Source organism: Pezoporus occidentalis, unplaced genomic scaffold, assembly GCF_034315485.1.
Source record: "Pezoporus occidentalis ecotype Australia unplaced genomic scaffold, CSIRO_AGI_Poc_V1 ctg43, whole genome shotgun sequence".
NCBI classification, from domain to species: Eukaryota; Metazoa; Chordata; class Aves; order Psittaciformes; family Psittacidae; genus Pezoporus; species Pezoporus occidentalis.
The window spans coordinates 2,742,987-2,756,948 of NW_026915758.1; positions in this window are offsets into that span (position 1 = coordinate 2,742,987).

The window sequence follows — 13,962 nt, forward strand, 5'->3', positions numbered from 1 at the left end:
AAGTCCGACCCAAAAGAGAGCCCTGTGCCCTTCTGAGTCACTCCCAGTTACCTTCCCAGGCATGACGTGCTGTGGTATGGAATACCTCTTTGGGTAGTTTGGGTCAGGTGTCCTGTCTCTGCTTCCTCCCAGCCTCCCCTCCTCCCCGGAACAGCATGGGAAGTACAGTCGCTACTCAAGCCACAGTGATAATCACTGCAGCTAAACCAGAGGACCAATTCATACCAATATCAGTTGCCCCTGTATGTAAGAGAAAAAACAACAGAGAAGCAAGAAGGGTGAAGCAAGATGAAGAAACAATGTATTCATCACCCGGTCCAGAATCTGATCAGGAGTCATCATCACATGACGAAGAAGAAGAAGAAGAGGTAACTTCTCGACCTCGGACCTCAACTGAGCTGCGGAATATGTTACGAGTCGTTCGGCCAAGTGGACTACTTTTGAAAAAGGCATCCAGTCTCTGAGCGAATCAGCCATTGAGGGATGATCTTTCACATCTTTGTGATCTCACAGAATTGTCTTTCTGACAAAAGAAAGAAGTGAAGCTTACATGGTGGTAGTATCAGGTCCTTTGTAGATATTTGGACCTGCTGTTGGAGAACTTGACTTTCCAAAAGTCTGAGTTTGACCTGAGGAGCCTCTGTTGCCACTAACATGCAATTTAGCACATTTCAGGTCAACATAGACCTCCCTAAAAACTGGTTTAGAAAAGAAAGGTCTTCCATCAAGTTTGTAAGGTCATCTTGTATTTTGGGACAGTCCTTAAAACTGGTGAGCAATCAGTTCCAAGGCACAGAAGGAACATATCCTTAACAGAGTTAGCAAGAATCAAGTTTTCCAGAGTGACATGCATTACACTGGAAAGACTGGTGATAGTGCTGTCACTGCTTCAATCTTTTCTGATCTGGCAAAGCTGTGGTTATATCCTTTTATATGATTAATGCCCTGTGCTTGCAGATTGACTGTTTTGATAAATAGAGCAAAATCAATCAATCCCTCAATCTCTCTTCCTTGAATTTAGATTCATTACACCTAAACAGGAGCTAGAATAAAACGTTTTTCTGTATTGATAAATGACTGAAACAGGCCTACCTGAAACACATTAAAACTCAGGATTTAAGACAGAAACTAATTTAAGGAGAAACTACTGGAATCTTTCAATTTCTGTGTCTTCTAACAGTGGTTAATGTATTTAATTTTCTCTGCAGAAACAGGCAATTTCTTTGCATTCATGTTTTCAGTAGGTGTAAACACACAGAAAGCAGGAATTGCAGATAAGTAGGAGGCTTGCCAGGAGGGTCAAGGCAGCTTTAAACTAGATGTGTTGTGGGAGGGGGGTATAATTCCATCCCAGCACTCCCAGTCAGTTGCCAACACCTATAATAAATGCTTGGAGTGATGCAGAGATATTTCAGCTGCTCCAGCCAGCAAGCTGGCTTCATTTGGAGCTGGGCTCAGATGCCTCTACACAAACACCCATAGTACGGAGAACAAACAAGAGGAATTAGAGATGTGTGCACATCTACGGGGGTATGATATAATAGGCATCACAGAAACATGGTGGGATGGCTCCTATGACTGGAGTGTTGGAATGGAAGGTTACAGGCTCTTCAGAAAAGACAGTGACGGCAGGTGGGGAGGGGGAGTTGCTATTTATGTTAGGGATAGGCTGGAGAGTATGGAACTGTGTCTGGGGACAGGTGAGCAGTCCACAGAGAGTTTGTGGGTCAGGGTTAAAGGGAGAACAGTGATGGGAGACATTACTGTGGGGATCTGTTACAGACCGCCTGATCAAGAAGACTCTGTGGATGAAGCACTCTATAGACAGATAGGAAAAGCCTCACGCTCACAGGCCCTTGTTCTCATGGGGGATTTCAACCACCTAGATATCTGTTGGAGGGGTAGTACAGCCCAGCACAAGCAATCCAGGAGGTTCCTCGATTGTGTGGAAGACAACTTCCTTCTGCAAGTAATAGAAAAGCTGACAAGGAGACGTGCCATGCTTGACCTCGTGCTCATCAAAAGGGAAAGGCTCGTTGGAAATGTGATGCTCCAGGGCAGCCTTGGTTGTAGCGATCACGAGATGGTCGAATTTGAGATCCTCAGGACAGGGAGAAGAGCGTGCAGCAAGCTCACTGCCCTGGACTTCAAGAGAGCAGACTTTGGCCTCTTCAGAAACCTGCTTAGTCAGGTTCCATGGGATACAGCCCTAGAGGGCAGAAGGGTCCAAGACTGTTGGTTGATATTCAAGGATCACCTGCTACAAGCTCAGGAGTGTTGCATCCCAACTAAAAGGAAGTGCAGCAGGAGGGCCAGGAGACCTCCATGGATGGACAATGAGATGCTGAGGAAACTTAGAGGGGAAAAAAAATGCTTATAAAAGGTGAAAGCAAGGACAGGTGGCCTGGGAAGAATACAGGGATGTTGTCTGGGAAGCCAGGTTAGGAAAGCTAAGGCTCAGTTAGAATTTAATTTGGCTAGGGATGTGAAAGGTAACAGGAAGGGATTCTATAGTTACATTTCAAGTAAAAGACACACTAGGGACAATGTGGGCCCTCTCATCAAAAGGAGCATGACCAGCAGGTTGAAGGAGGTGATCCTGCCCCTCTACCCTGCTCTTGTGAGACCTCACCTGGAGGATTGTGTGCAGTTCTGGTGTCCTCAGCATAAAAAGGACATGGAACTGTTGGAACAAGTCCAGAGGAGGCCCACGAGGATGATCAGGGGACTGGAGCACCTCCCGTATGAAGACAGGCTGAGGAAGTTGGGGCTGTTCAGCCTGGAGAAGAGAAGGCTGCGTGGAGACCTCACAGCAACCTGCCAGCATCTGAAGGGGGGCTATAAGGATGCTGGGAAGGTGCTATTCATTAGGAACTGCAGTGGTAGGACAAGGGGTAATGGGTTCAAACTTAAGGGGAAATTTAGATTGGATATAAGATGGTGAGGAACTGGAATGGGTTGCCCAGGGAAGTTGTGAATTCTCCATCCCTGGCAATGTTCAAGGCCAGGTTGTGCGGAGCCTTGGGTGCGATGGTTTAGTGTGAGGTGTCCCTGCCCATGGCAAGGGGTTTGGAACTGAATGATCTGAAGTTCCTTTCCAACCCTAACTATTCTATGATTCTATGATAATTTTGAATAATTTATTGTTTTAGAGGAAACTTTTTTCTTATTTCAAGATACTACAGAACTTTGATCACTGAAACAAGCTCACAGTCACATTTCTTCAAATACTTTGCAGAAGAGTTGACTAGCATATCTTGTGATAAATGAGCAGCTTTTTTTTTGGCGTGTGCCCACTGGCCACATCTCTACCCTTGTAGTTCCTCTTAATTTGTCATTCAGACCATCAGGTCACTGGAGTACAATGAATTTCCTGACAAATATTTAGGGCTGGTAGCTCTAAGGAAGGCAGAGCATCAGTTGCATCCTTCCCAGGCTTATAACTTTCACAGTTACAGAAGTTGATGCATAAAGTGGTCATGGAGCAAAACAATTTTTTCAGGCTGAAGAAAGTTAAACAGTTACAATCAAATGTATTGTGTCATAAAAAATGTGAATTACCTTATTTAAGGGACTCCTAGCAATTAAACTGTGGTGGTTTAGTGTGTTACTCCCTGTAATGCTTGTTTAATATCACAAATGGAAAATTCTAATAATAAAAAATAAATTCATTTGAAATAATACAGTGAGTCACTGAGTATATGAATAGCAGAAGTTCAGCTCTATTGATCAATGTGAGCAGATTCTAGCTAGAAAAGAAGGTGTGTGAATGTCACTAAAGTCCCCTTGGGCTACATTTACTATATCAGTGTTACAAGACTGTGAAACTAGAAAACTTTTGTTCACAATGAATTTGGAGATCAGGGCCCCAGAATTATAAAACAATTTACACCACTGAAGACTTGTCCTAGAATAAACTGATGTTTTGTGTTTCTCAGAGGTGCTCCAGTTTTGAGCTTCTTCAACTGCATGACATTTTTCTGCTTCATATAATTGGACAACTTAGATATGGGACGACCTTGCAGATCCCATCATCCACCCCTATGACAATGCAGGATTATCCCCATGGAATATTTATTAGTGCACTGTCCAGTCTAGTTTTGAATGTCACAACTGATGGAGCTGTTCCATTTCCCCTAGGATATTATTACATAGCTTAATAGCTTCTGCTTTCAGGAAGTTTTCCTTAGTATTCAGTCTGAATTTTCCCTTACTCAGCTTGATCCCAGCTGTAAAACCTTGTAACAAATAAAACAATCCTACCACCTCTTTGCAAAAGTGAGAAAAAGGAGAACGGGATAATAAAAATAGTAGTGCTTGGTACCGGAAATATTTTCTTATTGCTGACGTGGAAGGAAAAAAAAATGTAAAAGTATGCATATATATTTTTATCCCAAACATGCTGAAATCCAAGGGATTTTTGGCCATTGACTTAAATTGGACCAAGATTTAATGACATATTTATTCAGAGATACACATAAAGCAGAGAAAGGGCTTTCAAATTGCTAACCTATGTAGATAGAATCATAGAATAGTTAGGGTTGGAAAGGACCTTCAGATCATCAAGTTCCAATCCCCCTGCCATGGGCAGGGACACCTCACACTAAACCATGCCACCCAAGGCTTCATCCAACCTGACCTTGAACACCGTTAGGGATGGAGCATTCACAACCTCCCTGGGCAACCCATTCCAGTGCCTCACCACCCTAACAGGAATGCCAAGTTCTTACAGATGCTCAGAATTTGGAAAAATACTGAGCAGAGCAGAAAGGATCTCCTTTACTGCAAGACTCATCTGGAAGACTGTCATGCCTGTAATTCTTGTGATCCTTGGCAATTTCAGGCAGCTCCATAGGTCATCACCAGGGAAAAATGTGACTAATAGCAGTGGGGAGAAGACCTCTTCCAGGATTTCTTACCCTCCATTTGATAAGAAAGTGCATGAGGCTGCATAAGCTTGCACCTTTTTTGTGCATGTCTAAGAACATCCCTGAAGGACCATGACCCTCTGAAGAACAGCCCATCTCCTCCTTCATCCTGGTTGTGAACTGCTCAGATCAGTCCTGTCCATTGTGTGCACTGGGGGTCATTGAGGCAGCTTATCTAAGCTGCCTTATTATTTCACTTCATCCCCTTTATTTCACTCACACCCCCATATTTTGTCTTGAGTAAAGACAGAAAAGGCAGTCACAATCTTTTCCTCTCTTTTTAAATTAGAAAAAAAAAAAAATCAGCATCACTGTTATCTCCTTTTACCCTACCTCAGGTTATTTTCTGTTTTGGTTTCAGCTTTCCTATGTCCTGCTGAACCAGGAGACAACTGCAATCCCATGGACATCAGTCAGAACCAGGAGTCTGTGAAAATGGGAAGAGCTGGCCTGCTTGTATATACTTATTTTTCAATGAACCAGCTAAAAGTTTGGGGATAATGTTTATTCCAAAGCAGAATGATGCCAGAAAAATGGGAGGAATTTTGTTGATTTTTTTTTAATGTTTATTTATTATTCTCAGGATTTCTTTAAAATCTTTGTTCCCCTTTAAAATAAAATTCCAAGATTTTGTTTGAAGGAATACCTTTTTGATCTGCAGATTTTCCTGGGTATGTGTGAGAAAAAAGACCTTCTATGGAAAGCAGGAAGGAATACACCTATTTGCAAAATGTATTTTCTGTCCAAACTAGATTTTGATGGAACAATTTCATTGTTTCATCTTAACCTCCTAAAACCATTTTATTGCACTGTTGTACTTAAACATTTCTGATTATGTTATTATATCTACTAACGTTAGCTGTGAAAAAAAAAATAAAAGCTTGGAGAATAGCTGGTAAGAGGTTTTTTTCATAGACTTAACTTTATTTTTTAATCTTATTTGCAATTAGACTAATGCGTTTCAGCTTTCTAAAACTTTCTGAAGAACATCACCTGAGCCTTACAAAGGACTCAGACTTTCAGTTTACTTCACCAAAATTTTGGACTGAGGATTGCCACTACTTCACTTTCCCTGCAAATCACATTAAGACAACAATCCCTTTTATAGGAATATTTGCAGTCAAGATTCATACCAGTAAGAGTCTGCAATGTGGATCCAACAGCAAAAGTTTACCTTCACAGCTAGATTAAGGGATATGAAGTGGATGTGAAATTTCAGAAACATCAGTACATGAAATCTTTGAACATGACTGGAATACTCTGGTCTCCTCTTTCAGGAATTTGGTAATATGGAGCTCACAAAGAGGATTAAGTACAGAAATTTGAAATGAAGCAAGATAAATCATATTAGGGAGAGGATAGAAATAGCTTGCTGGTTTTTTTTGAGTCTATACAGACACTATCCTTCTGGAATACGAACCCCCAAAAGGTTATCTGACTCGTAAAAGTTTGTGTCTCCCATGTTCAAAGGAATGAAACAGTCTTAATAAAAATTGGTGCTGCACAGGCATTTCAACCAGCTATCTGCAAGAGCTGCAGTGAGCTTCATATAAAGCTTAACAGCGTGATCTTTCTTACAGTGCCCATCTAAATATGTTGTTTGGACAGGTTTGAGGTCTTACATTGAACATACTTTGAAACCCCCATGACATGTGAAAGCACTTTGCTCAGAGGCAAATTCTCACAGGAACCTTATGTTACATATTTTACATCCCTAATGCAATTATCAGGCCAAAAAATATACATGGGAGCAATGAAGCTTGACCACTCAAACATTACATTTCCAGTGCATGGTGTTATTCCTGACAGAGCCAAGGAGAGGGAGGAAATCAAGACAGTGCTGAGCTGAATTTCAGAAGCAGATTCAGATTAATGTTGGATCATGGTTGGTTTATAAGTGAGCTGTAACCTCTGCTTAGCTGCTAGTGGTCTGTCTGAGGCTACAGCATGAGGACTGCCTGCAGGGCTGCCAGGCATTTTTTATTGTTAATTTATGGTTGCCAGGGATCTTTTGTTATGGCCACGTTATTTATGTATCTTTTTTTTTTTTCTTTTTTAAAATCCAAGAACACAAACTAGTGTGTGCTTTGCAAAATCACTGCAAGCAGGCTGGAGAGAGGATATACCTAATAAACACCAACCCTGACTGAAAGGCAGAAAAAAGAAAGACCATCATTGTGGTTTTAAAATATGACTATCAGTAGTGAAACTCTCAAACTAGACTAGATAAAACCAGAAATAAAAGGGAACTAGGGTTACATTAACAGCAGCATAATAGCTGCAATTATCAGCTGGGCTACCAGTCAGAGCTCCCACTCATCAGGGCCCGAGGTAAAAGATGTCAGGGGGATAGAGTGAAAGGCCTGCCTGAAAATGCAAAACCACAGAGCATTCACTTGCTAAAAGACTTGGATGAGCTACTTGTTCATGTCTTTGTGCTCTTTTAAATACAGCCATCTAGTTGTCTTGGAGACAGACGTGGGAAAAAAAAAAAAAAGCCACTCAATATTCCTACCCCTGACTATAATCCCCTGTTATGGATCAGCTAAGTAATAGTCTAAATACAAAGTGCATAAAATATTAACCCGACAAACTGCTCTGCTCAAGTCAATGACATATGGATAGAAGATGTGGGTAACAAGAGGTTTATTAAACTGTTCTGGTTCAGCTGCAACAGGAATGACAGGGTAAAAGCACAACTTGTAAAACAGAAGGGGTAGAGGGATATGAACACTGAAGTGCAGTTGAGCAAATTCTCCTGGAAATCTCAGAGAAGCAAACAGCAAATGAGGTTGATTAAAATTACTATAATTGTGGTGACAAGTTGTATGCCACTTGAACACCCTACTGTACACAGTTCCAGATGCGAATTTGGGCTCTAATTTGCCTGTCCTTGAAGACAGTGATGAAACCCCCGTTGACTTCGAAGCAGAGCAGAAGCAGACTCTTCAGTTCATAGGAAAGAAATAAATGTCTGACTTTAACACATAAGATCAATAACCCTAAGATACATCTTAGAAGCATTGCTGAATTTTTAAAATGATAACCTCATATTAATTGCTTTTGACATCTAATAAATTGAAAAAAAACTTGAGCTACTTTTTGTTTGAATATGGTAAGTTTGAATTTGTGTAAATAAATAACAGCAAACATACAGATAATACGTTTCTGGAACAACCAGCATTTTCACCGGTAGTGGCTCTGGAAAACTCAGCTCAAGCACATTGCTCAGACTCAGATATGTTAAAAGGCAGTTGCTCTCACACTGAGCTCTCACTTTTAGAAAATCAGTCCTTCTAGAAGGCTTGAAACCAAAGCACTCAGAAGTCATCCAGAACTACTAATTACTTTTAAAAATCTTGGCAAAAAAAATTTGTTTTACCAATTTACACTAATGATGTAATGCTGTGTCTATGTTAATATTCTTCTATTTAATTCTGAGACAGTCACTATATGCTTCCCATCCATAAGTGGATGTATCTTAACATCCCTGAAGAGTACAAATATATTTTAACATTCAGGTAACTGAGGCAGAACTAATAAAGATGCTTTGCCCTTAGCTCGTACTAATAGAATTGAGTCCAGATTTGTTACCATCAACTACCAGAATGTTTTTCTCCTTTATATCCTAACACAGAAGCTGTGTGCATCACCGCAGTCTTGTTAAAGCAACTGTAATCTGCAACCTGCAAAGTTATCTTAAAAAAATACCAAAACAAACCCCCCAAAACCCAACTAAGTATTTGCTAGGGTATTTTGCTATCACCTGACAAAAGGTATGATTGCATTTGTTATAAGAGTTTGCAGTGTCAAAGTTATGCTAAAATGGAAGAAAAGAAACTGCAGTTAGGTTCCTGTTTCTGGATGGCATTTGTGCCTAATCTCTTCACTACTTGCTTTGAAATTGGCGCTCTTCTCAGAGATGTCATGGCATAACAGTCCATGTTTATCCCAGTTTAAGTCTACTGAAAGTGATAGAGATGCATAGTTTGCGTTTTTGTGCTGTTTTTTTGTTTGTTTGTTTGTTTTGTGATCCGTGAATGACATAAGCAATGTTAATCATGTAGAAAGAGTAACAAAATCCTGCATTCAGCAAGGCCTATGAGGTTTGAATGCTATGAAAATATGCTTACAATGACTGTGATTCAAACAAAAAAAAAAGCCTGACTGCTAATGAAAAATAGCCCTGAACATAGTTGAAGAGGTGTTTAAGCTTGTGGTTAGGTTGATGCCAGATGTTGATGCAGAGGAAAGGGAAGTTGAGGAAATTTAAGAAGAATAGGTACATGAACCCTTAGGATATTGGGTTACCAGCCAGCTGGGAGACACCTGGAAAACAGCAATTTAAATCTGTTTGAAGTAAGGCTTTCTTGTAGAGGGATTTGCCAGAGGGTCTGGAGAGCAAAGAAGGCACATCTGAAGCCCTTTCTGCTCCTCCTAATCCCTTCTGTCTCCCTCAACCTGCGAGGGGCAACTTCCAGAACCCCACCATCCCAGGAGAAGGGCTAGAGGCAGCTGAGGGACAGGCTGTCCTGCCCAGGGAGGTGGGACCCCCACAGCCTGCCAAGGGCTCACTAAGGGCACGGCAGAAGGGCTGTGAATGTAGTGTTTGCAGAGAGAGGTGGAAGGACAAAAAGAAGGGGGCTTTTATAGACTGGAAATATCTTTTTTTTTTAACATTAGCTTTATTTTTTTTGCCATTTTTCCATTATCTTTAATGTAAACTTATTCTTATGATGAGTTGCTGATTAGTTGCCATTTATTTCTGTAATTACCTCAAATGTCATTTCATTCACCTATATCCAAAAGACTCCTGCCAATTTTCATAGATTTGTTTTTACAAGGTCAGAATATACATATGCATGAGTACATAAATACACAGAAAAATAGATAAAAATCAATTCACTTCCACTTATACTATTTCTATATATGTACAATTAAATTATTTTAATCTCTAGTTGCTTGAATTGCTATCTTGCATAAGAATATTTCATTGAATATGTATGAAATACATTATATATATTATTTGCATGATATGTATATATGTCCCAGTTTTCAGAATTGCCTAGAAAACATCGAAACTGGAAATGAAACACATTTTAAGGGCTATAAAAGTGAGAGGACAAATAAAACCCCATCATTTATTATATACAGAATTATTCCAAATTCTGTGACTTTAAACCGATTCAGTACTCACGTAAAATTTATTTTATCTTTACCAATGATAGTAATGAAGCATAAGAAAGGCCAATTAGTGTTTAGGTCACTTTTTTGGAGACTGTTTCTCTAGGGGTTTCATTCTTGTTTTGATCAAAGGTTTCACCTGCCTCAGTTCTTCACTTGTGAAATGGGGATAACCATCTTTTCTCTGCCAGGCATGAGGTGCTCTGTGGGAGTATGCATTCACAGATATTTGGATATTAGTGCAAGAAATGTGTGTAAACACTCCAGAAGGGGGCAAACAGAACAACATAAAGTGTATTAAATGGTTACTTTCTGCTTTGCCTTATAGTCTTACTTTTTCATATTTGCTTCTTGCTTCTGCCTGAAATTTTGCTGAAGGGGTATGTTTCTAATTAATAAGAAGCTGAGATTTCTGGTTGTGGCTCAGCATTTTAAGCCTAGCTATTGCTCTTACTATTGGTCAAAACCACAGTACAGACCCTTGGGAAAAATCTAGTTCAGACTTTAAATAGTCAGTTCAAATAAAGTTCATTTTAGCTTAACCCATTTTTGTCACTTCTTCATGGTAAGGGCTTGGTGTGTGCCAAGTAAAGTATTCCAGATCGCAGGTGACACAGCAGTGAGTGGAGCACTCTGTCAGCATCTGCTTAAAGAGGAGAATGCTCTCTGCCCACTTATTGTTATCCTCAAGGACATATGTATTCAGAGGTTACAGGAGATGTTGAGTGACTCAGTTTTAGGATGCTCTGTTAAAAGGGGTTTTGGTTTTGGAAGTCTCTGCACCCTCTTCCAGTAAATATTGTCATTTCCTTAATAGCCTTCCTTAATCTGACGTGACGGACGTGACTTAGAACTGCACAAAGCCATGTTTGAACCTTCCTTCCTGCTTCAAAAGCCACTGGCCCCTTCACAAACTTTCTTGCCTCTGTCCCAGGCTTGTGCCTTTGTCCCCAAAAAGGGACTCCATGAGTGGTGTCTCTAAGCTTGGCAATAAGGCATTTATGGCATCTCTAAAATAGCGTCCCATTTTGATGCTAAATGCAACAAATTAAAAACTGTTTTCAATCATTCTTTTTCTTATGGTAGAATTTGTGTAGGTAATAGAAACGGTGATGCATTTAATTCTCTACAGGAAGTATTTTTTAAAAAATGCAGCAGCAGATTATATCTGCTTTCTGTAAGCCTTCCTGTAGCACACTAAAGATGTGGCTCTGCTGTAAAATGATCCAGTTTTGAAAAAGAGCACTCTGATATTAGTGCATTTTAACACTGCTTAATGGGTTTGTAATTGTATTCAGCATTTTAACTGGAAAGCAAGACTAGGAAGTAGGTGGGAAAATATGCCCATGGAACCCTCCCTCTTATTGATCATTATGCACCAAAACCCAGAAGATGAGCAGAGGTAGGGGATCTGGTATCAGTGGACAGGTAGGAGACACCAGGACATTACTTATCATTCAAAACTTGCATTTCAAAACCAAAGCAGCTGTGAATCTGCTGAAAAGACTGAATATTTTAATACACATATTCTGCTCATAAAAACATTTACTTTCACTTGCCAGTGCTGTCATTTTACCTACATTAACAAAAAATATTATGAATACAAGTCAAACTGGCTACTGCAATAAATGAAAATGGCATTTCCATTTATTTAATCGGCAGGTACCCAATGTCTTTTTATTCTTACAATGAAACAGCTGGGATCTTGTAAAAAGTAACAACTGCTGTGTAATAGCTGCTACATGATATCATAGCTTTCATAGGAAGAAGACAGAAATTCACCTGGCAGAGAAGATATGGCCAAAATACACATTATTAAAATACAAAATAAAGATCAACGATATCTTTTGTCATTCCTGCTCTTCAGGGAATAATTTTCTGGGTAACAGAGTCATTATTTCAAATAATACTTGAAATAATTCACTCCAAGATCCATTCTATTGCTGTTAGTCCTCATGAATAACATCTATTCCATAAATAGCCTCATTGGTAGGGACTGGGGTCTTTAGTCCTCACACTTTTCATATTCATCACAAAAACTGCTTTATTGAGCAAAGAAATAATTTGTTGAGTAAAACACTACTCAAATTAGTGGGTAGTATATTAGAATTTGTACATATTGTTTAATTTTTTTTGTGTGCTTAGGTCCTCAAGCTTCATGATCTGGGTTTTGATAGGACAACTGGAACTATTTTTAGCAAGGTGGCAGAGAAGGATGAATACCAAATGCCACATAATTAAAGATACTGTCATGCAGATAAATGCAAAGTATTTTCATTTTCCTTTTGATACCCCAGCCTGCCTCAAATTCTTCAAGAAAGAACTGTTAGCAGGTTGCAAAGGTGACATGAAGCAAAGACTAAAAAGAGTTCTGAAAGTTTATTCTCCAAAGACCTGTGGCATTTTGGACAGCTGCTGAAATACCTGTTGTGGTTCTTGTCCAGTCACACAGTATATTCTTTCTTGATTTGGAATTTCTGACTATACATTTGTGGGTCTCTATGGTAACAGGGAGCAGGCCAAAGCATTTGTGTATCCCTCCCTACAAGCACCATCACAGACAGCAATAGGTAATGTCATAAATGCTTTCTAAATAACCAGCCAGAGTCAACACTGCAAGCATCACCTGCCAATACATTTCTGTTGATGTCAGGGAATTTTTTACTGTTCTCTGGACATCGTTATTATTCACACCAGGACATTTTTGGCCCACCTGAAGAACCCTAGGCACATGTGTTAACAACAACAGCATAATGAGAAGTGATATTTTAAATAAATTCATAACTTTTAAGACCAAAGGGACTGTAGGGTTATATGGCCTGATTTCCTATGCATTAAAAGCCATAATGTTTTTCCCATAAAATTCCTTTTTTTGAGCTTAGTCATTCGTGTGTGGCCAAGCATATTCTTAATAATTCTTTTTTTTTATGGTTTTAGTAGCCACATTTCCAAAGCTAGGCTGATATTTTTTTAATATCTAATTTTGTCATCTACAGTTGGACATCAAAACACATAAAATGTCATCTTCTTCAGTCATTACCAAGTGTTGAAGCCAAGCAGGACAGTACTTACAGAACAAAACAGATGGTGCAGATGACCCTGCATCTGTCCCATACACATTTTGGGGATGACTACTTTGGGCTAGCTCTATATATGTTGAATGAATGTGCCTTGGATCTCACAGCATCTGATGTGTGCTTCTCCACCACATGTTCTGTGTTTATTTTATTTTATGTAAAAGTGAGGCCACTCTTGTGCTCAGAGATTTTCCCATAATATAAGGCAAAGTACAGTAAATACAAATGATTTGCTTCAAAAACACACTCCTGAAGTGAAAGAGAGGGAGAGTGGTTGAAATAATGAGATTTAAGACCAGTATTCAGCAATATGAGCCTGTAAAAGAGACCTTGAGAACAGAGGAAAAAGAAACAGGTTGCAAATTACCTAATGCCTGAGCATCCTGTCAGGTTTACGTTAGTATAACTGGGTTGGAGCATAGAGTTTAATGACTGACAGTTGTTTAGGTATGACCCCAAACATCATGTGCAATGAAAACACATGGGAAAAGTGAGTTATCCTACTGCTGGCGTAAGCATTTTACTTTTCTAGTGTTAGATCATCTGCTTGTTTTCAACCATGTAAAAGACTTTAACAACAAAACTGAACAGAACTGGTTGTAGGAATCCATAATCAATATTCAGCAAGTGTTTTTAAACCCTGTACTTCTGAATGAGAGAATCCAGCTCAAATTTTTAAAAAGGAGGACTTATTAATGGAAATGCCTCAGAACACGGGCACGCAATTAGGTTAACTTTTGCCAAAGTCAACAGAATGAAAGGAACATCTTCCA